At 34.8% G+C, this 26855-nt stretch overlaps 1 long non-coding RNA gene across 1 annotated transcript; it reads left to right on the forward strand.

The window, feature by feature from the left end:
- Window positions 1-24713: 24713 nt before the first annotated feature.
- LOC117316895 lies at window positions 24714-26133 on the forward strand. Its single transcript, XR_004530028.1, has 3 exons — window positions 24714-24766; window positions 24991-25088; window positions 25253-26133. It is a non-coding gene; the product is annotated as an uncharacterized LOC117316895 (long non-coding RNA).
- The last annotated feature ends 722 nt before the right edge of the window (window positions 26134-26855 follow it).

A 26855-nucleotide genomic window follows, 5' to 3' on the forward strand; every position in this document is an offset into this window, starting at 1 on the left:
TTCTGTTTAGCACTACTACAAAAATATTTCACTTTACCGTTACAGTGATCATGTGCCAGGCAACAAAAAAATTTTTAAAAATCCTGCAGCTTCTCAGATTTCATCATGTTTAGATTGTTACGTTTCCACCATACCCAATGGCCTAATTTAACCACTGCCTTTGAAAATAATTAAAGCATATTTCCAGGAGCCAAGATGCAAGATATTGGATGTTAATTGAAAAGTAGTGATCTTTGCAACAATATTAAGGAATGAAAAGAAATATTGAATCGGTCCCCAAAGAAAGGAAGCACAATTATATAAATGCAGCACCACAATAAACCGAACCGTTATTAAAATCCAACTTGTAAAAAGGAAAATGTTAAAATACTAAATGTGAGGCCTGGATCCAATACAACTTGCCCCCGGGAGATCATTAAGATAGAACAATCAAACATGTAGTGAGGTAAGGTAATCGCACCATGGAGCAAACTAACAAATTCACATGCAAGAGAACTATTTCGTGTAATATTAGAAATGCACTGAAAGCCTTGGATATAGGACGAGGAATTCTTTTTAATCTCATGTCCAAAAATATTAACACTGTGTCAAATATGTGAATCCATGTTAATGGAATTAATCAACTGACAAAATGCACTTTTTATGTTTTTGCTTAAGTCGATCAGAATACACATATTATGAGCAATTCTATGATACAGTGCAACTTCCAAAAACTGAACCTTCTAAAAACTGAACACCTCTGAATACCAAACGAACTGTCATTGTACAGAATTGGTCCTTCTTTTTTATTGTATTGAAATGCTTCCAAGTACCAATCCATCTGAATTCCAAACATTGGCCCAATTTTTGTCTTGTTCCTGTTAAAATATACTAGCAAGAGGCCCATGGGCCTTAACAGTCATCTGACTCTAAAGACCCTTGTACTATTGTAGTATGCATACTCAGTAGCAATCGGGTAAAGTAGGATTGTAATGGCCATGGCGGTCATCTTGAATTTCGGGACCAACCCGAAAAATAACAACATTTGGTTAGGACAATCTCGAGATCATTTCTAGTAAGTAAGAGCTGAATGCTGTGACCTGCCTATGTCAAAGTTTTTACAAGGCTGAAAAAAATAAACAACACTTGGTTAGGACCATCTTAGGATTACTTATACCTAAATGTTTGTATTTTAACTTGTTCTGATGACGACACTCCTAAGTGTCGAAACTAGTCAACTACTTGATTAAAGCTGATCCACCCAGCACGATGTTGTTATGGTCATCTTTACCATTTAGGGCAATTAAGTTAGAGCTCCGATTGAGTTGAGTCCCACTGGCGGAACTTGAGAAGAAGTTTGAAATGTGAAAAGTTTACGCATGACTGATGATGGTATTAAGGCTAAAAAGTGGCAGAGAAAACATGTTGCACTACACTGGACAAATGATAGTAAAATGTAAATGAGCATATATCACAGACAAGTATTTGTCAAATCCGAGAAATAAATTTGAGCTGTGCAGGTAAATCAGATATCTATTATGCAACTGGAAATGTGTTGGTACCCTCAGATATGGCATGGAACAACAGATTTAAACTAATATAAGCCCTAGAAAAAAATCCTTTTCTAAACATTAATGGCAAATGAAGGTCAATTGGTAAGGAGATTGTAAAACCGGTAAAATCCGAAAGTGTTTTTATAATTTTTTTTTCAGTTTTGCAATTCCATGCTACTATGCATGTTTTATATTTAATACAAAAACTAGCAGAAGTGTGCAATTTAAAAGACATCAAGGATAAGAAAATGACACATTTTCAGTTGGATTGTACAAAGGCATGCAATATCCTGAAGCTTAATGAGTATTGTTCAATGATCACTTCATAATGTTGGTGAATTTTATTCTAATTTGCGTTTTCAATTCTTTATAAGCATGCCTAAATTTCCATAACCAACAACGATGTGTTTTAAAATGGGCCAAGGGCTTCGTAATAATTGAAAAAATGACTCATATTTTCTAAAGTCTGCCACATGAAATACTATTTTAAACAAAAATTCATTACATCACTATACCCACAATTCCTCTTCAGTTCCTGATATATCAAAGATGGCCGTCATAATGAAATGTTAGTTAATAGCTGCATTTAACAATCAAAATGTTACTGACTTTTGTGGTGATTTTAGGCTGAGTATTATGTCAGTGGTCGATATCGACTGTCACTTCTCTAGCTGGACATGTTCGGGTGCAGTAATATGAAAATTTGGAAATTAAAAATGTAAAATTATAGCAATATTATACCCTACCTGGTTATAGGAGATAACTAAAACCGTCATCCGGAGGATAACTAATATCTACCAACTGTTTAGTTGTCAGTTTTAGTTCAGTCATATGAGCGAAATCAATATTTTATGTATAACCTTGAATTTTCCTCAACTTGTCATATGCCAAATCTCCTTACCCTATTGCCAGGATTGTCAAATTTCAACCAATAAGAGGCCACTATTTGCTTCATTACCGTGGTTATCATAGCAAAAATGCCAACACGGTGATGTATTCCCTAATTACCCTGTATGCCAAGTTTGGTCAGAATCGGACCATAATTAAACCATATTTGACTAAGACTGAATAAAGTCGCTAATTATGGTCTGATTCTGACCATAATTAAACCATTTGACTGAGACTGAATAAAGTTGGTGAAATGACTGAAGAGTTATGGCCTTTTATCGGAAAACCTCCTACAAGTTACCATGACAACCAAAATTTTGAAGTAAAAAAGTCACATGCACATCTACATATGGTCCTTTATATTTAAGTTAATTTTTATTAAAATCATTTCATAAGTTTAGAATGAGTTGTCCAGACATTTGCGGGTGACGGACAGGGTGATTCCAGTATACCCCCCCCCCCCCCCCCCCCCCCCCCAACATTGTTACGGGAGGTATATTACATATAACATAGTACAATAGGCAAGCTCTCAGAGGTGCATTGGTAACATACTAATGCCTCTCAGTCACCTATACAGCTGACATGTGGTTGGACTCTCAGACCGTACATAAAAAGGTATTGGGCCACCTTCTCTGATCATGTAAGATTGGTTTTCTCCAGGTACTCTGGTTTACTCAGTTATTAATGTAAGACTCCTCGCACACTTCAATCCAGGCCAATAAGGTGATTAATGTAGGTTGATAGAATTGCTTTGCAATGGTTATAAAATTAACAGTTTACAAATTTTTGACCAAGCCCTCAGAGTTGAAGAAGACTGTGCATACTCATTACTTTGACATTGCTTCCTACACAGTTATTACTTTAATAGTTCAATTTCTACTCAAGTTGGACTCAATGAAACTACCAAACTTAATCTGTTTCATTTGCTCATGAATTTGACCAGATTAACACTGATCAGTGCGTATGAATACATGGTTAAAATCCTTCCACGGAACGATTTCACTTTTTCTACATTGTTGTTATAAACATGGAATAATTATTAAAATTATCAAATTTATAATGTATTCTTATATTTTATGAAAGACCAGATATGCTAAATAATTTTATTTTGACAAAATAATGCTGTTTTTAATCCTAAAATTGCAGACTATTTTACTCGACCAACTAGACATGCACAATCCGGAACTCCTCGGGCTTTTCCGCATTTGGACTTACACAAGCTTCGAGACATTAATATCTAGACCGACTTTTTTATTCGAAAAAAAAAACAATTGAAATATAAGGATTGCATCTTGATTTGGTTGATTTCATGGGTCAATTCATGACCCCATGAAATCGACCAAATCAAGATTCAATCCTTAAATGCACCAAGTAAAATTTCGAATAACAGATTCTCTCCTAAACTAACCAGCCACTAACGATCAGTTACAACAGGTCGCGGTGTTTCTGAGGAAACCTGCCACTGGCACCAGTGACAGTCAGTTACAACAGGTCGCGGTGTTTCTGAGGAAACCTGCCACTGGCACCAGGAACAGTCAGTTACAACAGGTCGCGGTGTTTCTGAGGAAACCTGCCACTGGCACCAGTGACAGTAGTAAAAGGTGGGACGGGGTGAGAATTGTAAGACAATTTAACTCCAACCTTCGCTATTTTTGAAGGCAACTCCGTTTTATAACTCTCAATTTTTACATAAATTATAAATAACCATACATGATATAGATATTCCAATGACACCACCATCCTCAATACCCAAGGGGTTTCACTCACTTTATTTCTGTCTCATCACTCCTGGAATATGTCACAGTAAATACAAAACAAAATGACAACTTGGATCCTTTGATGACCATCGAACAAATCCTGAGGTCATCGTTAAATTGACTGGCTTTAAATTTGACTGACCTTTCTCTGTGATTCTTTAAATGTATCTGATTAGTGATTTAATAAGGAGTTTTTTTCTTGACATCAATCAAATAGCTAGATGTGTCTTTGATTCTACCATGACATATTCCATTTCTGGAAGTAAATTACAACAACTTAGCAAATGTATGCAAAGAAGATAAATACTATGTAGAATACAATCCATGCATACAGAACCATTGTAGAGATTGTGGTGTAATATTTACAAAGCTAGAGACTTGGTGACAGAAGACACGATCGGGGATTGGAAGTCATTCCTGCTGAGACATCTGGCATTATAACAAGTCGACAAGGACTGCTTTTTGACATACCAGCAGTTAACATTGATGGCACAAAAAAGATGTCGTGTCTACAACGCTAATAAAATGGCCCTCATGGAACTAAAAATCACTGATGTTCTGTGGCCATCAAGTGCTTTCCTACTCTTGATTATGTGAGGTCAATTTTACTTGGTTTATTTGACCCAGTTTTCACTCCTATATAAAGATACATGTAACATTACCCTGTTAATGCATTGTCTTAAAGATGCATCTCTCGTGAGTAATGCCAATTTCATTTTTTGTGTGTGTGTTTGATTCTGATAGTACCAGCTTTAATTGAGCTGTGTATGTTATAAATGACACAAGGGAATTAAACGAAACACAATATTTACCTTGGAGCACATAACAAAGTGGTTCGGTTTGGTTTTGTATTGTTTAATTTCCTATCAACAGCTTTGGTCACTTAAGGACAACCTTCCCTGTGTTCAACATGCTGGAGTGTGTTTTGGGAGACTGTAGTATGTTCATGTTAGTCTTCATGTGAAAGTGTGAAACTGATGCCAATTTTATAGTAATACTTCACTGAAGCTTACTGCCAAAACATCCTCTCCCAGTCACATTATACTGATAAAAGGAAAGCAGAAAAGTGCCATTGTTGAAGTTTATTTTTTCAATGAAATTTTTCAGGATACAAATTGTGTACTGAAGTCTCAGCTATTCCAGAGCATTATGATAATAAACAAATATCATCTATCCTCCATTAATTTTCCTACTTTCCTGCAGTGCCATTACAGTAAACCAAGGTTCTTTTGCAGCTACTTATTTTTTTGATTGAATAAATTTTGTGAAACAGACTATACCAATAAACTAGTGCAAGAAGACTTACTGGATCAAGACATCAGAAACAGACTATACCAATATGCTAGTGCAAGAAGACTTACTGGATCAAGACATCAGAAACAGACTATACCAATATGCTAGTGCAAGAAGACCTTATTTATTCAAGACATCAGAAAAAGAAGTTCAGTCACTGGAAAAATTTTAGCTTCGAAAGAATCTCCAAAAACTAGTAAAAATAATCAGTGTTTATTTTCATATCTCTGTGATATTTCCTACATGTGTCAGACCTTCATAGTCAGGTAGATACTGTTAGCTGAGTGTGACTTTTAAAGACAGTGTTACCTGGGTATGACCTTAATAGACATTGTAACCTCGGAATGACCTTTATAGACAAGTAGATGTTGTTACCTTGGTGTGACCTCTATAGACAGTGTTACCTTCATGTGACCTTTATAGACAAGTAGATGTTGTTACCTTGGTGTGATCTCTATAGACAGGTAGATACTGTTACCTGTGTATGACCTTTATAGACAGGTTGATACTGTTACCTTGGTGTAACCTTTATAGACAGATATATAATGCTACCTGGGTATGACCTTTAGAGACAGGTTGATACTGTTACCTGGGTGTGACCTCTATAGACAGGTAGATACTGTTACCTGGGTATGACCTTTATAGACAGGTAGATACTGTTACCTAGGTATGACTTTTATAGACAGATATATAATGTTACCTGGGTATGACCTTTATAGACAGATATATAGTTACCTTGGTATGACCTTTATAGACAGATATATAATGTAACCTGGGTATGACCTTTATAGACAGATATAATGTTACCTGGGTATGACCTTTATAGACAGTTAGATACTGTTACCTTGGTGTGACCTTTATAGACAGGTAGATAATGTTACCTTGGTATGACCTCTATAGACAGATATATAATGTTACCTGGGTATGACCTTTATAGACAGATATATAATGTTACCTGGGCATGACCTTTATAGACAGGTAGATAATGTTACCTGGGTATGACCTTTATAGACAGGTAGATACTGTTACCTGGGTATGACCTTTATAGACAGGTAGATAACGTTACCTTGGTGTGACCTTTATAGACAGGTAGATAATGTTACCTTGGTATGACCTCTATAGACAGGTAGATACTGTTACCTTGATATGACCTTTATAGACAGTGTTACCTGGGTGTGACCTTTATAGACAAGTAGATGTTGTTACCTGGGTATGACCTTTATAGACAGATATATAATGTTACCTGGGTATGACCTTTTTAGAAAGGTAGATACTGTTACCTGAGTGTGACCTTTACAGACAGTCTTACCTGAGTATGACCTTTATAGAAAGGTAGATGTTGTTACCTGGGTAAGACCTTTATAGACAGGTATATACTGCTACCTAGGTGTGACCTTTATAGACAGGTAGATAATGTTACCTGGGCATGACCTTTAAAGACTGTTAGCTTTGTATGACCTCTATAGACAGTATTACCTGGGTGTGGCCTTTATAGACAGGTTGATACTGTTCCTGGTTGTGACCGTTATAGACATGTTAATACTGTTCCAGGTTGTGACCTTTATATACAGGTTAATACTGTTCCAGGTTGTGGCCTTTATAGACAGGTTAATACTGTTCCAGGTTGTGACCTTTATATACAGGTTAATACTGTTCCAGGTTGTGACCGTTATAGACAGGTTAATACTGTTCCTGGTTGTGACCTTCATAGACAGGTTAATACTGTTCCAGGTTATGACCTTTATATACAGGTTAATACTGTTCCTGGTTGTGACCGTTATAGACATGTTAATACTGTTCCAGGTTGTGACCTTTATATACATGTTAATACTGTTCCAGGCTGTGACCTTTATAGACAGATTAATACTGTTCCAGGTTATGACCTTTATAGACAGGTCAATACTGTTCCAGGTTGTGACCGTTATAGACAGGTTAATACTGTTCCTGGGTGTGGCCTTTATAGACAGGTTAATACTGTTCCTGGTTGTGACCGTTATAGACATGTTAATACTGTTCCAGGTTGTGACCTTTATATACAGGTTAATACTGTTCCAGGTTGTGGTCTTTAAAGACAGGTTAATACTGTTCCTGGTTGTGACCGTTATAGACAGGTTAATACTGCCCCAGGTTGTGGCCTTTATAGACAGGTTAATACTGCCCCAGGTTGTGGCCTTTATAGACAGGTTAATACTATTCCAGGTTGTGACCTTTATAGACAGGTTAATACTGTTCCAGGTTGTGGCCTTTATAGACAGGTTAATACTGTTCCAGGTTGTGGCCTTTATGGACAGGTTAATGCTGTTCCTGTTTGTGACCGTTATAGACAGGTTAATACTGTTCCAGGCTGTGACCTATATAGACAGGAAGATACTGTAACCTGGGTGTGACCTTTATAGACAGACGGGTAATGTTCTTGGTTGTAAGATTTATAGATAGATATTGTTTGGGTATAAGTTGATATAAAACCTGATCATATCAGATTACTCAAACTTTTTTACTGCAAATTTTTCTGCGAAATAATTTAACAATCAAAGTACTGGAAGTACTGTAAACGAACATTATTGTTTAATGCAAAATCAGTAATCTTCTAAGTTTAAAGTCGATAAATTTACTGATATTGGTTTAGGAATTAATTGCAAATTATTTGAAATGTTTGCAGCTGTTCTGATATGATTGAACACATGCATATTTCTGTAAGGTCCTGATTGAAATTGGAAGTTTATTGATCTATCTTGGATGGATGAAAATAAAATATGTCTTCTTTCTTTCGGGAAGCCATCATCAGTTATAATACAGCCAGGACTCTGTGACCTTATTGATGCCAACTTCTAATATGCACTAAATTTAGGCTAGTTCCATCGTTAGTTTAGCATATTTCAACTTAATATGATGAAACACACATAAAGAACTACCGAAAACCAAAACCAGAGCTGCTAATCAAGGCCCGGATTAGGAATGTATCCTATTGAAACTGTACTCAAGCATGTATGGTACTTCAAAACAAAAAACTTGACTCCTTTTGTTCAGGAATCATTTGATGTTAATAAATCTTTATATGAGAAGATATACTTCTGGTATAATTACAGCATTGTACACAATGTGATAAAGAATAACAACCATATAAAGACTATCTTCATCAAATAATTCAGCAAACAGGAAAAGAAAACTTCAAGCTTCATTTTCAACTTCAAACTGATAAAGGTTACAGTCCATTCGATGGGATGACACATTCCCTATTTATTGTCCCTTTCCAATGTTGACCATCCTATCATAGTGAACCACACAGTTCAGCAATGTAATTGCACAAATCACATCCTTTATGTGGAGAGAACAGTTTTCGGGGTGTTATAAGATTCCATAACTGTATGCAAATTTGTGAATCATTCCATATCTATATCTATATATATATACCGTTCGTGTATATATTTACACATATCAAAATTGGAATGACACAGGAGATTTGCAAGTTTAAGTTCACCATCAGTCATGGGAGGTTTACATAAAATGTTATATTTACCGGGGTAATTAGTAATTTTGATTATATATTTATCAAGCTCTATTCTGTACTTTCTACCAGTGCTTATATTAGAGAATGGACACAATTATATGTTCTCCAATGTCAAAATTAATCATATGTAAAATATTAGGGGTTTATTTGACCGAGACGTATTTAAAATGTTTGTAATCATTCGCCATTCGAGGCCTGATTGCCGTCATATTTGAATTACCAAAATGGACCTGAAATCAATATTTTAAAAAAAGAGAATGATCTGTGACTTGAATATTTCATAAAAATAATTTAATACATCGTTTATTCACTTCATTCAGATCTTCAGACACCACATAATTTGTGAAGTCATATATAGAAATATATGAACCATTTTGTTATTGATTAATAGTTCACACAAGTAAGCACTAGATGTATAAGCAGTAAGTATACATGTATGTACCGCTATCTACTGGCATGGCTTTGAGTACAGTAGACTACACTCGCTTTGTGGATATTGACAGGATAACATATATTTACATACTAATTCAATTTTAGAATTGTAACTGAAATCTTGTAACAGCATGGCACAAATAGTCATCTGAACATTTGTTGTATATTGAAAAAATATTTAAGGTAAATATTAACTCATTTGCTTGACTTAAATTTTCAGTTTATCAATTCATCGATTACTCTGTGTTTGAAGTATGGTGTAGTGAGAATTTCAAGTCTTGATTATGACTTGATGAAAATTCTAAATTAACAAATTATTAAAATGAATTTGTTTGAAAAATAACACAAGTTCCACAGCAATATTATATAGAGTATCAATCACAATATATCAGAAGTTATCAAACTACAGATAACAATTAACGACTGAATATCAAATTAAGTGAATATCACAAGTTTTTTGCATTTGTTTTTAGATAATCCGGATTTCCGTCTTTAAAAAAAAATACCTAGTAGACGTAGTGCATAGTAAACGTAGCCATTTAACAGCTGATTTAAATCAGATATAACTTAACATGAACTTAACACCGTCACAGAAGTTCGTCGCAATCGAAAATTTGGTCGTGAATTCGGTATTTTGCAAATTATTTCAAAATACTTTCAGGTAAAAGAAAACAAAAATTCTCGTAAAAATATCGATTTTGGGTCGACTATTGGCCATTTCGGTAATTCAACTCCCAACGACAATCGGGCCGCGATTCGCAAATGAATAATTAATTTAAAATTCGGTCAAATAAACCTCTAATATTTTATATATGATACAATCAGGCATTGCAGAACATATATTTTGGTCAATCCTCTGAAAATAATGCCAATTTATATTATAATTAAGCCCGATTTTTCTTCGTTTCAGTATTTCCAAGTCTGCTTCACGTGTGGTCCGTTTCAGTAAATATTCTCGTCTTTGCCGAAATAAAAACAAGCTATATAATTGTTCATTTTAAACATGACAACAACTGCCAACCACACGTATCCAAAAATGTTATTGTTGATATCATCTGAATATTGCCGTAGTTATCACAGGCGCTTGCATAGAAAATATGACTTTCAATTTTTTTGATATGACAGTGGTATGTGTAATCTGTTAAGTACAAGGTTGGCAACAACGCCACGAGCGAAACGGCACCCCATCTCACTTCAATCGACTAAAAACACATTTATTCAAACTGACACGGCGCACACTATATGCGACCATCATCAGAAAACATTCATCTTTAACCTACCGTGCCACTCAATACGAATTGTTACATCCAAAACACAATAATCCGTGAAAACATCGCCGAATTCCTCGCTCAGAACGCCATTTCTCAAACGGCTCCCTGAGCCTGTCCAGATTCTTCATTTACATACGGGGTTCAAAGGTCATGCGATTATATGATCGTCAGTCGTCAGGTGTACTTTTGGGGGTCATCTCCGCATGCATTTTGTCCGGAAAATGCTTCGGCTCGCTGAAGAGTTTCGTCTAATTTACGATTATTTGAAGAGTTTCGTCGATGAACGATGATTTATAACCATAAATTATTCATTATTTTGAACGTTAGATTACCATGCACCGTATATGACAGTACACAGCAGGCGCGGATCATGGAATTGGAAAAAGGGGTGGGGGGTTCCAGTAATTTAGTAATTTAGTAATTTCCGGAACAAAATTTCGGGAAAATGAAATTTGCAATCTTTCGAGAATAGGATTTTCGATAAGTGGAAAGGGGGGAGGGGGCATAAATTGATTCACACAGAACGTCACTATCGTATCGTTTTCTAAATAATGAAATAATTGTCACAAAGGTAGAACAAAATGCTTATTTATTGATTAACTTTTGTCAGTTTACTGAAATCTGGACGAACAAAAAGAAAAGTGAGTCCGCGGGTACTCCCCCTGAACAAAAATAGCAGGTAAATGCAAAGTCCTGCATTCTATATTTTATAAAAACAAGTATATGAGAGATGTTTTTTAATGATTAATTGAGTGTGTAAGCATCAAACGCTACTCTAATAATAATCAAGCTGGCTGAAGTGCTTACAGAATTATGAAACTGAATTAAAATGAGAAAGAAAAGAGAATACTTGAGGGGGAAGTAGTGGTTATTTTGTGTCAACGCCAGACTTTTATAGTATTTTAGGGCTAACGCCAGAATACCCAGAACAACCTCTTATTCTTATCGGTATTGTGTGTGGTATATACATTTTTAACTAGTCATGTAGGGGTCCATTTTTTAAAAATTGAAGATTGGCATAGCCCTAAAGAATGGCAAGTACAATAAAAAATCAAAATATCAAACAACTATCAGCTATTACCCCATCCAAATTTTAACTTCGAAAAATTCCAACTGATACTGCTTGTTCATGGTATATGTATAATGTCCCGGCCCTGTCTTGAACAAGTTATTGAGCACCGTTATATGCAATCTTTTTGATTGAAAACGAAGTTCAACAACTACCGAAATGATGCAGTTGAAGAAAAGGAAAGGACGATCTCATCACTGCATGGCATTAAAACATGCTATCTTATTAGTCCGTGATATCGCAAACGACGTCCTGTGTATGCACCTGTAAAATAAAGTATGCCGAGATGACCCCAAAAAAATTATATAATCGCATGACCTTTGAACCCCGTATGTAAATGAAGAATCTGGACAGGCTCAGGGAGCCGTTTGAGAAATGGCGTTCTGAGCGAGGAATTCGGCGATGTTTTCACGGATTAATGTGTTTTGGATGTAACAATTCGTATTGAGTGGCACGGTAGGTTAAAGATGAATGTTTTCTGATGACGGTCGCATATAGTATGCGCCGTGTCAGTTTGAATAAATGTGTTTTTTAGTCGGTTGAAGTGATATGGGGTGCCGTTTCGCTCGTGGCGTTGTTGCCAACCTTCAGCTTAACAGATTACACATACCACTGTCAAAAAAAAAAAAAAAAAAAAACATTTTCTATGCAAGCGCCTGTGGTAGTTATCTGTCACTTCGATTGTAAACCCCATGCCAAAGTGAAGGAAGAATCGACCAATCAAATTGGTTTATTTTTGATTTCCGTAAATCTTGCAGTTACCTCCCTTACAACAGTAAATACGTTCCAAGTATCGCCTACAACAAGCAATCCCGTGCACATAGCAAGATATTATCATTTGCATTTGATTTATTGGGTCATTTTCGTCAAAGGAAAATGGTATATGGAAATCGATGACAATTTTAACGTTATGACCAGTCACCCTGACCACAAATGCCACCTAATTGTAAGCCTATACATATGTACAGTTCTTTCTCGCAAACACGTACAGTAACTACAGTATAGTATGATACAATGTATCGTCTCGTATGCCGTCATTGATATATTTCTTTCTCTAAATTATAGAAATACACACCTAGTTGATAATGATGTAACATTCTAGAATATATATATTACACATTTAAGTAAATCGCGGACAAATTTGCAGACCTATGCTATAATGTCAGCCGTTTTGGAAAGAACACAGAAGAGCAAAACTTTCTAAACATCCGGAGACGAATGCGCCTGCGCAATAGTTGTTTACATAAATATATTGACCTGGACCGGAGTTATTCGCAAAGTTCAGGTTCATTTAGTCTTCTCGTTTCGCTAGCGTTATGCATTTCTCAAATCGTATGCATCTTGAAAACACCTACTGAATACATTTCAACCTTTTCGGTAAAACTACTATATAAAAGATGTTTTTGCAAGTAAATTATTTGAAGCGTAAGGCAATGGGGGCAGCCATATTTCATTGAAACAGACAGTAGATGGCGTATTGGTGAATGTGGCTACCATATATGGTTATATTTCTCAGTCCAGTTCTTGATCACAATAACCGAACATTAATGTTCGTTTAAAAATGCAACTGCAACCAAGGAAATCGAACATCTTGTCATTAATTTTGGATTAAAAGAGCTGTACCATGTTGAATTAACTTAATTCAAATTCTCATTCAGCCTTGATCAAATTAAACAACAGACATTCAGATTGCTGGATCAACTACACCATCAATGAGTACTCTGCTTAATTAAGATTGTGTGTCAGCCTTGTTGTCGCCAGATCGAGGAAATCATGGACACAGAGTTATGGAATTGGATCCCCTGCACACTTGGCAAGCAGTGACTACTTCAATTAAGTTTTCTCTGATTAATGTATTTACATTGTTTGCTGTGAATGTTCCTGGAGGAAGCTTTGGTCGTAAGTCTTTGTATTTTAAGAACCTTGAGGAATTGTCCTTGGAGCCAAAAACTGGGAACACAATTAATCTAAATCCCATGTGATAGAAACCAATACTTGATGCAGGTGTAATATGTATCACAGGAACTATAAACAAAATATAAATCTATATACATAGAAACCAATACTTGATGTAGGTGTAATATGTATCACAGGAACTCAGACCTGTCTAAACAAAATATAAATCTATAAACATAGAAAAAATATTTGTATAAAAGACACAGAAAATTTGTATACATGAAAAATGGCTTTCATAAACAACAACTTTTCCATTGTAACCTCATCAAAGTCAGGACCAACACTATAATACTAGCAGGAATCCATGTTAAGATAGCAAAAATAGTCAATTATCTCAGAGACTTTCCATTACCTATACCAATATCATACTTACATCCAAACTCTAGATCTCAATACCAGGGCCACTCATAGGGGCTGTGCATGAGGGATCGAAATAAAGGAGAAAAGTAAGAAGTATATAAATATACAAGAAATAAGAAGACAGTTTTACTTTAAGTAATTGTGCATTCCTGGATGTTTTACTGATGATGATCTTGTCATTTTAAGGAATCTTACTTAATTCAAAAAGGCTGTGGTTGTGTTAATGCTCTGCTGAAAGATGCAGAATTACTTTTTTAAAGCTCACTTGACATTGGTTTACTATGATTAAGATTAATTCTTAGATCAATTAATCTTGGTGTTTAAAATGTCCATCACATTTCTGGATAAACAACATCGCAATTCCCTCATATAAGATTCCAGTGAATTACTGTCCCAGTATATTTTGGTTCCTAAGGTTTTAAAGTCATTCGTACAATTTACTGCTTTTTTTCTTCATATATTAACTGGTCTGTATCATGATTAGATATTTGATCTCTGATAACTTTTGTTAGAAAAAACATGTGTAAGAAATTTATTATTTGTTATCAATGAAAGGGCCTACCTTATCCATTACTGTGATTTGTTGAATTGCATGTTCATGTTGTATGAAAGAATTTCACTATTTTATTTTTACTGATTTTAACCAGTCAACCTCTTTATTGCTTCATTTAACCATGATTTTGGCCCAATATCAGGTCTCCTGACCTCTTCATTACTGAGAATATTCATTTAAAGATTTCAGCATATTTGACCCATGTGAACTTGAATGTATGTCAAGGTCATTCATTTGAACAAACTAAGTAGTTCTTTACCCCAGCATACTACAGGTCTAATATCAGGTTTCTGGACCCCTTGGTTATTGAGAAGGGGTTGTTTAAAGAAAAAAATTGATGTCTGCTAGATAACGGATGGACAACAGATACTGTATCATGGCAAACCAAAATTGGATGGCTAGATGAATGGACCTTGATACCATGTGATCTATAGCATAAAAATCATCGATCTTTTTACTTAAAACCGGGTAATCTTAAAAGTACAAATACATTAAAACTGACAAATGTATTTCCAATCAAACCTCAATTGTCTAGTTAATTCTAATAACCATATACCACCATTTGGGATGGGATAAAATTTCTGTCCCAAAATACATAAAAATTGTAGAAAGTGCCTCCCCTACCTTGTCCGTAACCATGGTATTGGTAGTGGTCTGTGGCCACTGGGGACATCATCTAGCAGCAGCACCTTTCCCTCATGTTTCTTCATTTGGTCAGGTAGCTGTGTCCTAAACCTACAACAGTAAAAATCAATACAGAGACCTACCAATCAGAAACGGTATTTCCCTCTAATTTCAACGACCTGAAATGTAAATAATTATAGCAGACAACTGTCCATTGGAAGGAATGCTGTATCTCAAGTCACATAGATAAGAAATAAAATCATTTTAACACCATTTTTTATTTGTTTAGACCAAAACATAAATAGCATTTTGATGAAGTCTTACACAAAAATACACTTTTAGGTGACTTTTTAATGTCACTGTTGTCTGCACATGCCATCAAAGACAGCAGTTATGCTAGTGGCATAAAGAATGATTTATTTTCAAAAGTTTGATAAATTCCATATTGTGTAGCCACAAGTGTAAGATTCTGTTTATCATCTAACTCATACTTATGACAATATAAGTGAAAGCGCGTATTAATTGCTATTTATACAATAAAGGTGAATTTCGAATCAGATGGGTTTTTTTTCACTGTAACGAGTGCTGAGAAAATCTTGCAATTTCATATACTTATTACATTTATACATATTATAATAGTGTTATTACACATGTATCTTAATACCATTCTGACACAGCTCTATGGTCTATATACTAAACTTTTACAGTAGGAAAGGGGGCTTATTTGGGAATAGACTTATAAAAAGTTTTTACAGTAAGGGAGGGGGACTTATTTGGGAATAGACTTATAAAAAGTTTTTACAGTAAGGGAGGGGGACTTATTTGAGGATAAATATGGTAATATAAATCCTACATGTATTACTTTGCTATTTAGACACAGGAGTGACCTCAGTAGATAAAACAGCTCACAGATTCGGGAATACAAATGCGGCAGGTATCTGCTGTCCCTACCATCGATTCTAACTGCCAATTATCATAATCAATTACAGACCAAGCGACCAATGGACACTCCTGTTACATGTTCCTTACAAGCGAATGGTAGATCTAATTTCTTTGTCCAGTTGAACTACCTGCCGTCTCCTTTTGTCCAGTCCAACTTTAACATGGTATTGCCTACTTGTCTCGTTTTATTTATTCAGAAGATATTCTAATTCTTTTAGACGACTTGTCCAGATCTATTACTTTGCTGATATCACATCAAGATTTATTTCCATGTGAAGGGATGAAAAGTTCACATGGACAAATGAAAACATTGATTTAGAATTTTATCATTTGCATTTAGGTGTTCCATTAAAATCAAGCAAGTATTTAGATTAAATCTCTTTATATTTTTCACATAACAATACCTTCTTTTATAATTATATTTCCTAATGCATTTCAGACAATAATATTTTGTTACCATATTTTAATTTGTTATCACATACAGATCACCAGCTTGTCCATTCTCACTATCTTAAGCAATTTCATAAAGGTAAATTCATGTACACATTGCTAAATGTCTTTAAACGAATCACACAACTACTGAATATAATGTCTTCCATTAATGATGTAATCGTACAACTTTCCTTTTCAAATTTCTTTTACGTTGTTCTTGCTTAATTTTGCTCCGGTTGTTATGGGTTGTTTAATATGCTGATGAAATATCCGTGTCATGTTCATGAATATGGTACACAACAAAAGTTATTGTATGATTTCATCAACATATTAAAACAATCCATAAGCTGTTTTTACCGATGCCACAGATCCATTGGCCCTTCAACAAACCCGACACAGACCGCAAAACAAAAAATCTTATCTCCTTCATCAAACCCCTACCATAGACCCCCAAAACAAAATCTTATCTCCTTCATCAAACCCCTGCCATAAACCCCAAAACAAAATCTTATCTCCTTCATCAAACCCCTGACACAGACCCCAAAACAAAATCTTATCTCCTTCATCAAACCCTGACACAGACCCCCAAAACAAAATCTTATCTCCTTCATCACACCCCTGACACAGACCCCAAAACAAAATCTTATCTCCTTCATCAAACCCTACCACAGACCCCCAAAACAAAATCTTATCTCCTTCATCACACCCCTGACACAGACCCCAAAACAAAATCTTATCTCCTCCATCACACCCCTGTCACAGACCGCAAAACAAAATCTTATCTCCTTCATCAAACCCTGCCACAGACCGCAAAACAAAATCTTATCTCCTTCATCAAACCCCTGACACAGACCGCAAAACAAAATCTTATCTCCTTCATCAAACCCCTGACACAGACCGCAAAACAAAATCTTATCCCTGTCACAGACCCCAAAACAAAATCTTATCTCCTTCATCACACCCCTGTCACAGACCCCAAAACAAAATCTTATCTCCATCAACAAATCCTGTCAGACCAAAAAACAAAATCTTTTCTCCTTCATCAAACCCCTGTCACAGACCGCAAAACAAAATCTTATCTCCTTCATCAAACGACTGACACTGCAGACCACATTTCAGTAAGACTTTGATAAAGACTTACATTCATGAAGACATTGACAAATTAAGACTTGCAGCTATTAAGACATGGACTGGATTTAGTATTCACTTATACACTGACAAAGACTTATATTACCATTCAGTAAGGTACAAAAAATATATTAACACGTCTTTGTTCATCAAGCTAGGATGAGGAACTAATTATTGATCACAATATATGGGTGTGTATCCCAATAAAAATGACATCCAGTCATTACAGCCCTCAATTTCATCCTACAGGCAATATGTATGTGTTTCTAATTCCTCCTTGAGCGGTGGATATTACAAACATAAACTCAGTTGATGTATGTATGATCAACTATCATTGTTAATGGACTTAATCTATTACCTATGTAAAACTGAATTCAAACTAAATTGGAAAACAGCTACCCGGTAGTCATGGTTTTGTTAAAAGTACATGTTTTGATCGATGAAAGATACTTCAGAACAGACTGGATACCCTGATAATCATCCTAACCTAATATTATTGAAAGTATCACGAAAATTGTCTCTCTCTGCAGGTCAAATTACATTTGGTTTATCATTTAAGCATTGATGTCATTTTTTTTTAGTTTCATCGGGGTATGAAACAAATTTTGTTTGCAAACTGTATGAATCTGCATAGCGGATTCTTACAGAAGTTTGCAAACAAAATTTGTTTCATACCCCGATGAAACTAAAAAATAATTGACATCAACGCTTATAATTAATTTTTGAAAATGATTTTCTAATTTAAAACATGTTTTATGTACAATTTTACTGGTTTTAAATGGGATTCCTTTTTCTCAAATCAATACGCAACGTCAATTGTCGTATTGTGACGTCACATTTTTCTCGCCATTAACAGAATTTCTTTCTTAGAAGAATGAAAAGAATTTTTCGACCAATCACATTTGAGTATTTACCATGAAAACAAAGAAAAATTAATTATAAATACATCAAAGAGGAGTGGGGTGTTTGTGAGTGGTTTTATTATTTGTAGATAAATACTGCATCATTTTTCTGGGTTTTTTTGTTTTTTTTCTGAAATGTTTTTTTTTTTTTAATTTTTTTTAACATGTTACAAATCTTGGGGTACTGAATAGTTTCCCATTAGATATAACATTTATATTTCAAGAGTATGAGAGAATATTAATATCTTTTATGTCAATGTGAAGCAGGGGTGAAAAATATTCAAGTTCATCAGGAGACCATTCATTTTGCTATTTATTTCATTCTTTTTTTTTTTAAAATCATCTAGTCAAAAAAAGCAACGAAATAAGTACCATATCTCTTGATGTCGTATGCATAGGACATTATGCCCGACAAGAAGACATCATTTTAAATAAACTGCTCGATGCAATCTGAGCATTTTCTGCTCTTACCTGGTAATTTTTGCTTGCAAAACTGTTGTCAAGTGAGTACTTCATTAAAAAAACTTCTATGTACACTCGGAAGTGTAGCAAATTAGCCACCTATTCTAAATTTGATTAAATTGTGTTCAAACTGAAAAATTCACCGAGGTAAAATAGAAAGCTGTTCTGATTGGTTAAAAACAAAAGTTACATCACTAGTGATGATAAAACAGTGATTTATTTAAGTTTTTATGAAGTTAATAATAATTTCTGATATCTGACTGGTAAAAATGAGAAAAATATTGTATCCGCTTTTAAAGAAAATTTCAGTTGTATTTCTAAATTATTTCTAAAGTAAACTTAAGTTTCAGTGATAATACCATTTTGTTTTTCTATCTTCCCAGGTTTTTTATGCTATATAAAATTGTACAGAATATGCTGGTATTACTCTATATATGTTCCCATAAACTTGTAAATAAGCATGTCATTAAAAACACTATCTGCACTGAACGGCTCTTACGCGTAGTACATACAATGTAGATGTGTGTCATCAATGTGGCTCCCTTATTCAAATTTTGTTTTTGATAAAAAAGTGAAATGATCTAATAGGAAATAAATGTGGTAAAATTACCATATTTACTCTCCAGTATGCCTCTGGTGTCCTTTTCAATTCTAATAAATGGACAGGACTCAAGAAAGTCAGGGTGATGGGATGAAAACCAAGAAATGTTTATATACCTAGGGCTTAATTGACCTTTTAAATTCACCACAGAAAAAGTAAAACCACAAAGAAGAGTAGTTCTTGAAGCAAGGTTTCTATTGGTAGGATCAATGTCTTTGTAAAAGTTCAGTTCACCAAGAATAAGTACAAATTTCTGCATAATGTCCCTAACATTTGAAATAGAGATATCATATTAACTAAGACTTAAGGACCAGGATAACTTGATCAACTTCTATCTTAAAGAGATCGATTCAAAGAAAATATTCCAGAGGGATCTTGGTGCCCTAGTATATAGGAACAATATGCACTCCATCAATGACCTTTATTGTTTTGGGTTTTTTTTTCATCTTTAATGTTTTTCATTTGAAGTTTTCTCTTTTCTCTTCTTTTTCTTACTGTTTCATATCTACAGTAAACTTTGAATATAATTATATTTTGTAAAATTGAAATTTAATGAACTGTCATTCAATCAAATTAGAATAGTACAGTGATACAGAATGTTCAGACAGAGAGATGTGGTGGCTTGGACATGAACAAGACCTGGAAATACTGAATATGTCTTTATGTTTCAAGTTGAACATCACCTATTCAGCACTTTTTAAGTAAAAGCAGTAACAAACTTCATTTGTCAAAATCCAAAATGATGGCTGATGGCCATCTTAAAAACAAGGGAGTTAACTCTGACTAAACAAATATTTAACGTGTATAGCAGGGGATTAGTGGCTGTAGATCTCATATTTAAAGGTTGTCAACTATCAAAAGACCATGGTCAGTGTTACTGACCAATGGTCAGACTCGGTGTTTAAAATGATAAACTCAGATGAATTGTACCAACAGACAATATATATGCTTCATCTGTTGTCCTTTCCACTTCTGCAATTTTTTGTCATAAATGAATTAATCAATTGGTCATATAATTATTCTAATATTCAGTATACATCTGTAGATATTTATATTTCTATGCAAAAAAATGTCAAAAGACAATTCTCCTTCACAAGCCTATTTTGTAACAGTGAAAAGTTTCATAAAAACAAAATGGTGGTACATGTTGTTTGAGAACTGGATACTGTTGTACCATCAGTCATATGTAGCTTCTTCATGTATCTGCGGAGGCCTTGGTATAGTTAATGAAATCTAGCTTATTTCTACTTTTCCTGCACGGTAAAAACAGCTACAGTTCCAGCAATATTTGCTTTCACAGTTATACCAATAAAGGTCAATTCTATGACATTTCAATTTTGATGTTTCCCTAAAGATGTCGGCTAAGAGAGAAATAGTGATCATCTCTTTAAACTTTTTCTCATTTTTTTATGCCTGGTGTAGATATATATTTTCGCCTCTTTTGCAAACCGAGAATTTTAACATTTATACAGTATTGTGTCCTTTAAAAGAATTTGATTAAGTCATATGGCATTGTGTGAGATACTTAATTGCAAGCATACAGCATTGTGTGAGATACTTAATTGCAAGCATACAGCATTGTGTCAGATACTTAATTGCAAGCAATCAATTTTTAAATGTAAAAAAGCGTTACTTAGAAAATGTCTCAATTATTCCATTCTTTGCGAAATTGTGAAGTGTACATAAAATGAGATTACAGTTAATTTCCTTTCTGGTATAACTGAAATTAGATGTTCCACTTAAATCCTCATATTGCCTTAGCCATCTTAAGAACATTAAACTTGGAACAAAAATCCCCCCCTGAGAGCCCCATGATGAATTTGTAGTGAAAGCAGCAGGATAAAATAGTCTCCTCTGCCAAGATCTTAAGTTCTTTTTCTATAAAACAGTCAATAAAATGATTGAACTGATCTGACGCTACATGGAATGCGACAAGGTACACAAGATGTACTTTACTAGAGAGTGAAAAACAGGCAACAAGGGAACAGATCTTAATTAGTCTCTATCACAGGCCAATAAAACATATACCATTATAATCTACAACTCCCTAACAGAAACATAGTAAAGATCATCATTATCGCAGCTGCAGATTTTGATGAATAAATAATAGCGTACATAGTGATGCAGTCGTCTTCTCGCTTCTTGCTATCAAAGAATATCCCTGTACCTCAGTCAGGAAGAGCTGCGGACCAGTAAGCAGAGGGTCGCGGGTTTGAATCCCGGTTGAGGTACACTACTCGCTTTCATGTTACATTTGGTGCGGTTGACCAGTACTCCAAACACAAGCTTTATAGGAGAATGACAATTAAATAGTACAGTTGACCCTGATGTATATACCAAGGTTTTAAAATGCTAGAGGTTAATGGTCCTTAGTAATCTAATAACATACAATTTGTAGCAGAAACCATCACTTCTATCTAACCACATTATGTCACTGTATAGTCATATAATGGTCACATAATACAACCTATTTTTGAAACTTTATCATAATTGATTTTTTTTTTTTTTTTCATAACTACAGGTGAATTCATACCTCAGTACAAACGATGTCAATTACAGTCAAATCTGTCTCTGACTGAAACTCCAGGGAGAAAAATATGGTAGAATACGTAGGGGGAGATGGAGCAACCCCTTGATTTTAATCAAATATGGATATTGGATAATTTTTAAAAGAACACACTCAGGTAAATTCAATACTTAAGTGCTGAACCACTGTAATTACTCATAGGAACTTAGAGCTGTGGCAGATAGTGAACTGGTGTCATTTAATAAGAACTAATAGATGTGGCAGGCAAATAGAAGATTCTGAACACCTTAACATTGTATACAAAGAAAGATAACTCTTGCTGTTTCAACTTTCATGTATAAAACAAAATATTTAAGATGCTCTTTCTAGTGACTTATAGATGCTTGAGACTTTATATTGTTATTCCTAAAGAAGGAGAATTTGCTATATTTCTCCAATTGGGTTCATTCAGGCCTCTCTAGGGGTGGGGCTGGGGGTGGGGGCTGAGGGTGGGGCTGGGGTGGGGGCAGGAGTTGTGGGGTGGCAGATCCACTCAATATCTTTATACAAAATTGCATGGCTCCCCTTTACCTCAACAAGAGGCCCATGGGCCTTAACGGTCACCTGAGATTTGAAATATTTCAGTTAATTTAATTGACCATTTTTGGCCCCGCCCATAAGCCCCAAGGGGTCAGTCAGGGCCAACATGTGCATATTATCAAACTTTCATCCCATGCTGAAAATGTTAACCAAGTTAGAATGAATTCCAATAGAAATCAAACAAATCAGTCAAAAATGTGATTTCCCTATATAAACAATAGTAAAATTTACCCCTCCCTGGGGTAAATGTGTGACCCCAGGGTCATAAAATTCACAATTTTAGTAAAGCACCTTAAGATCCCTCCATCTATAAACAGTATTTGATTCTATCTTATTTCAGTCTGAAAAGAAGATTTTTGAAATTTCAGTCAATTTGACCCTTTTTAGCCCCGCCCATAAGCCCCTAGGGGTCAGTCAGGGCCAACATGTGCATACCCTCAAACTGTCATCCCAAGCTGATAATGTTAACCAAAAAAGAATGAATTCCAATAGAAATCAAACATACAAATGTATCATAGTGAAAAATGTGATTTCCCTATATAAACTATAGTAAAGTATACCCCCTCCCCAGGGGCAAACTTGAGACCCCAGGGTCATGAAATTCAAAATTTTAGTAAAGCACTTTAAGATGCTTCCAACTATAAAGAGTATTTGATTCCACCTTATTTCCGTCTTGAGAAGAAGATTTTTTAAATTTCAGTCAATTTGGCCCTTTTTAACCCCGCCCATTAGTCACTGGGGGTCAGTCAGGGCAAACGTGTATACAATCAAACTGCCTTCACAAGGTGATAATGTTAACTAAGTTAGAATGAATTCCAATAGAATTCAAACAAATTATAGTAAAAAATGTGATTTCCCTATATAAACTGTAGTAAAGTTTACCCCCTCCCAAGGGGCAAACTTGAGACCCCAGGGTCATGAAATTCACAATTTTAGTAAAGCACCTTAAGACCCTTCTAACTATAAAGAGTATTTGATTCCACCTTATTTCCGTCTTGAGAAGAAGATTTTTTAAATTTCAGTCAATTTGGCCTTTTTAGCCCCGCCCATCAGCCCCTGGGGGTCAGTCAGGGCCAACATGTGCATGCCATCAAACTGTCATCTCATGCTGACAATGTTTACCAAATTAGAATGAATTCCAATAGAAATAAAACAAATAAAAGTCAAAAATGTGATTTCCCTATATAAACTATTGTAAAGTTTACCCCCTCCCCAGGGGCAAACATGAGACCCAAGGGTCATGAAATTTACAATTTTGGTAAAGCACCTTAAGACCCTTCCATCTATGAAGAGTGTTTGATTCCACCATATCTGAGAGTAGAGAAGAAGATTTTTGAAGTTTAAGTCAATTTGACCCTTTTTAGCCCCGCCCCTCAGGCCCCTGGGGGGTGGGGACCATATAATTTACAATTTTGGTTGACCTTTAGCCATAGAAGCTTCCTGCCAAATTTCATGGAATTTGGTTTAGGGGTTTTGGAGAAGAAGTTGAAAATGAAAATTGTTTACGGACGCACGACGGACGACGGACGACGGACGACGCACGACGGACGACGGACGACGCACGACGACGGACAAAAGGGGATTAGAATAGGTCACTTGAGACTTTGTCTCAGGTGACCTAAAAATATAACAATTCAAATGGATGCTGCATATGACATAAGCTCAGTGGTCCTTTACACAAGTGAGCTAATTATGATATGTCGCATACTCTTTTCAACATAACTTCAAAACACAAAAGTTTTTCAGTGATGTGCTTAAAAGTTTAAAAGTAATAAATTACAAATGTTTTCAAATGAGGTACATTAAAGACTTTTGAGTAGTAATAATAAGAGGTGAACCATAACAACATTAATTTCATGCCTGAACACACACTACATAGAGCTGTACCTTATTGAGCTGATGACATCCTATAGGCAAGGACAGTGGAGGTATTAGCTGATTAGTAAACAGGTAGGTCATTGTGAGAAATCATCTATGTGATCTGATTTGAAATCAGTAAAATACCATCAAAATGCAAACAGATATAAAAATGTTCCGAATTCAATTGTGATAATTTTTAACCATTAATTATATAATCATTTGAATTTGAAGGTGAAGAACTATATTTTCTTTGTCTGAAACACAAATATTTAATTTAATATGCAATATACATAAATATTTCATTTTCAATGCAGAAACTGAGGATAGGACTGAAAAGGAGTATCTCCTGTTCGGAAACCTTCAGTGGCAGCAGGAAGTGAAATTGAAGTCTCTAGATCTTCTACTAGCAATGGTATGTACGACTCGCTTCTGAATGTTTCATATACTGAACCAGTTAAACTAGCATTAGATTCTATTGATTCTGCTTTTATCTTTTTCAATTCATTTTACAAAAATATCTTGTTTATCATGTCATTTATATTGAATTATATTGCTTATATTCTTTGTTAATTTCAGAAGGAAGATCAGTTTACTGTCCAGCACCACAACCAAAATTACACCAACAGAAAGCCAAATCAAGGTCTAGAGAAAGATTAAGATCTCTTGATAGGTCAGGGTCTCTGAAGAGGTCAAAGTCTATGGAGAGATCACAGTCTAGACAAAGGTCAGGATCAAGGTCATGGTTTTGTCAAAGATGAGACAGGTACTGATCAAGATAAGAATTCTTTTCCCCAAGACCACTAAGGAGGCTACCATTACCCACTGGCTGGAGTATAAGAATAGAGGCTACCAAAAAGATCAAGAGGGTCACAGTTTTAGTGTTTATTGATAGCTATTTTTAGTAACACTAAACTTTTAATGGACACAATTTCTAAAAAAAACTATGAGTTGATTGTTGCAATTTGGCATGGTGAAATGTGTATGGGTGAAGTGAGCACTGATAAAATATAGTGATCAGAAGTTTATTCATTTTATATAGATATTGATGATTGATTCAGCTGTTGTTATATATCAAACTTTGGTGATCAGAAGTTAAATCTTTTGGAAGATATCGATAAATGAATCCACTATGATATCACAATATAACTTAGTTTCTTAGGAGTTCAGTTACAATGTTGTCATCTACTAGGCTACATGAGACAGGATCCGATTCCCAGTTTGGTGATAAATATAGAGTCCATGTGTATTCATTACTGTTGATCTTAGATTATAGCACATGTATCTTTAAAGCATGTGTAATTGTTTATATAAACTTCCAAGTCTAATAAAAATGCATTTGTATGTATAATTGTATGATAAAAAGTGTGATTGACAAATAAATGAATGATTGATTTGAATATTGTAGCTCTACCTTTAAGAAAAGTGTATACATTGTGTTTGAATGATCATATTGTATAAAGCGTAAAATAAATTATTTATTGAATTTTTTATTTAATTGATGAATGTACATTCAATTTGTTAAAGTGCAGTAGAATATATTACATTTGAGTGATGTGTCACATGGGGTTAAATTTTATCCTTTGTCTGTGATGCTAGTTGAACAAGTTGCCCGAGTCCTATGGGGCCATTTGCCTCTTCTTATATATATTTTATTGAAACATGTATAGTAAAGGGGAAGTATAAATTGCATAGGGTTAGCGGAAACAGGTATTTTTATAATGTGTTTTAATTTGATAATTAAGAAACATGTTTCTACATGAGTTAACCATTCTGTCCGGATCCTATGCTGATAGATGATTTATTGTTAACAATTCATTATAGGTTCATATTCATTACTTATTTGTGAGATTGCAGATATTTTGAAAGAACGTTTCTTTTTGAAATATGCATGTGTAAAAATGTTATGTGTGATATTTGATTTAAATTTAATGAAACCTGTACTTTCTTATTTCATCATTTGCAATCCAACAGCAATGACTGGATCCTGACGTGAATCTGACGTCAATTTCTGACCTAAGTCTGACGTTAATCTGATGTCAATTTCCAACGTAAATCTGTCGTCAGAAAATGACGTCAATGTGACTTTCACTTTTGACCATTATTTGACGTAATCCTGACGTCAATTTTTGACGTAAATCTGACGTAAAAAAGACGTCAAATGCCTGCTGGGTTATAACCC

The sequence above is a fragment of the Pecten maximus genome, chromosome 18 (genome assembly GCF_902652985.1).
Source record: "Pecten maximus chromosome 18, xPecMax1.1, whole genome shotgun sequence".
NCBI lineage: Eukaryota > Metazoa > Mollusca > Bivalvia > Pectinida > Pectinidae > Pecten > Pecten maximus.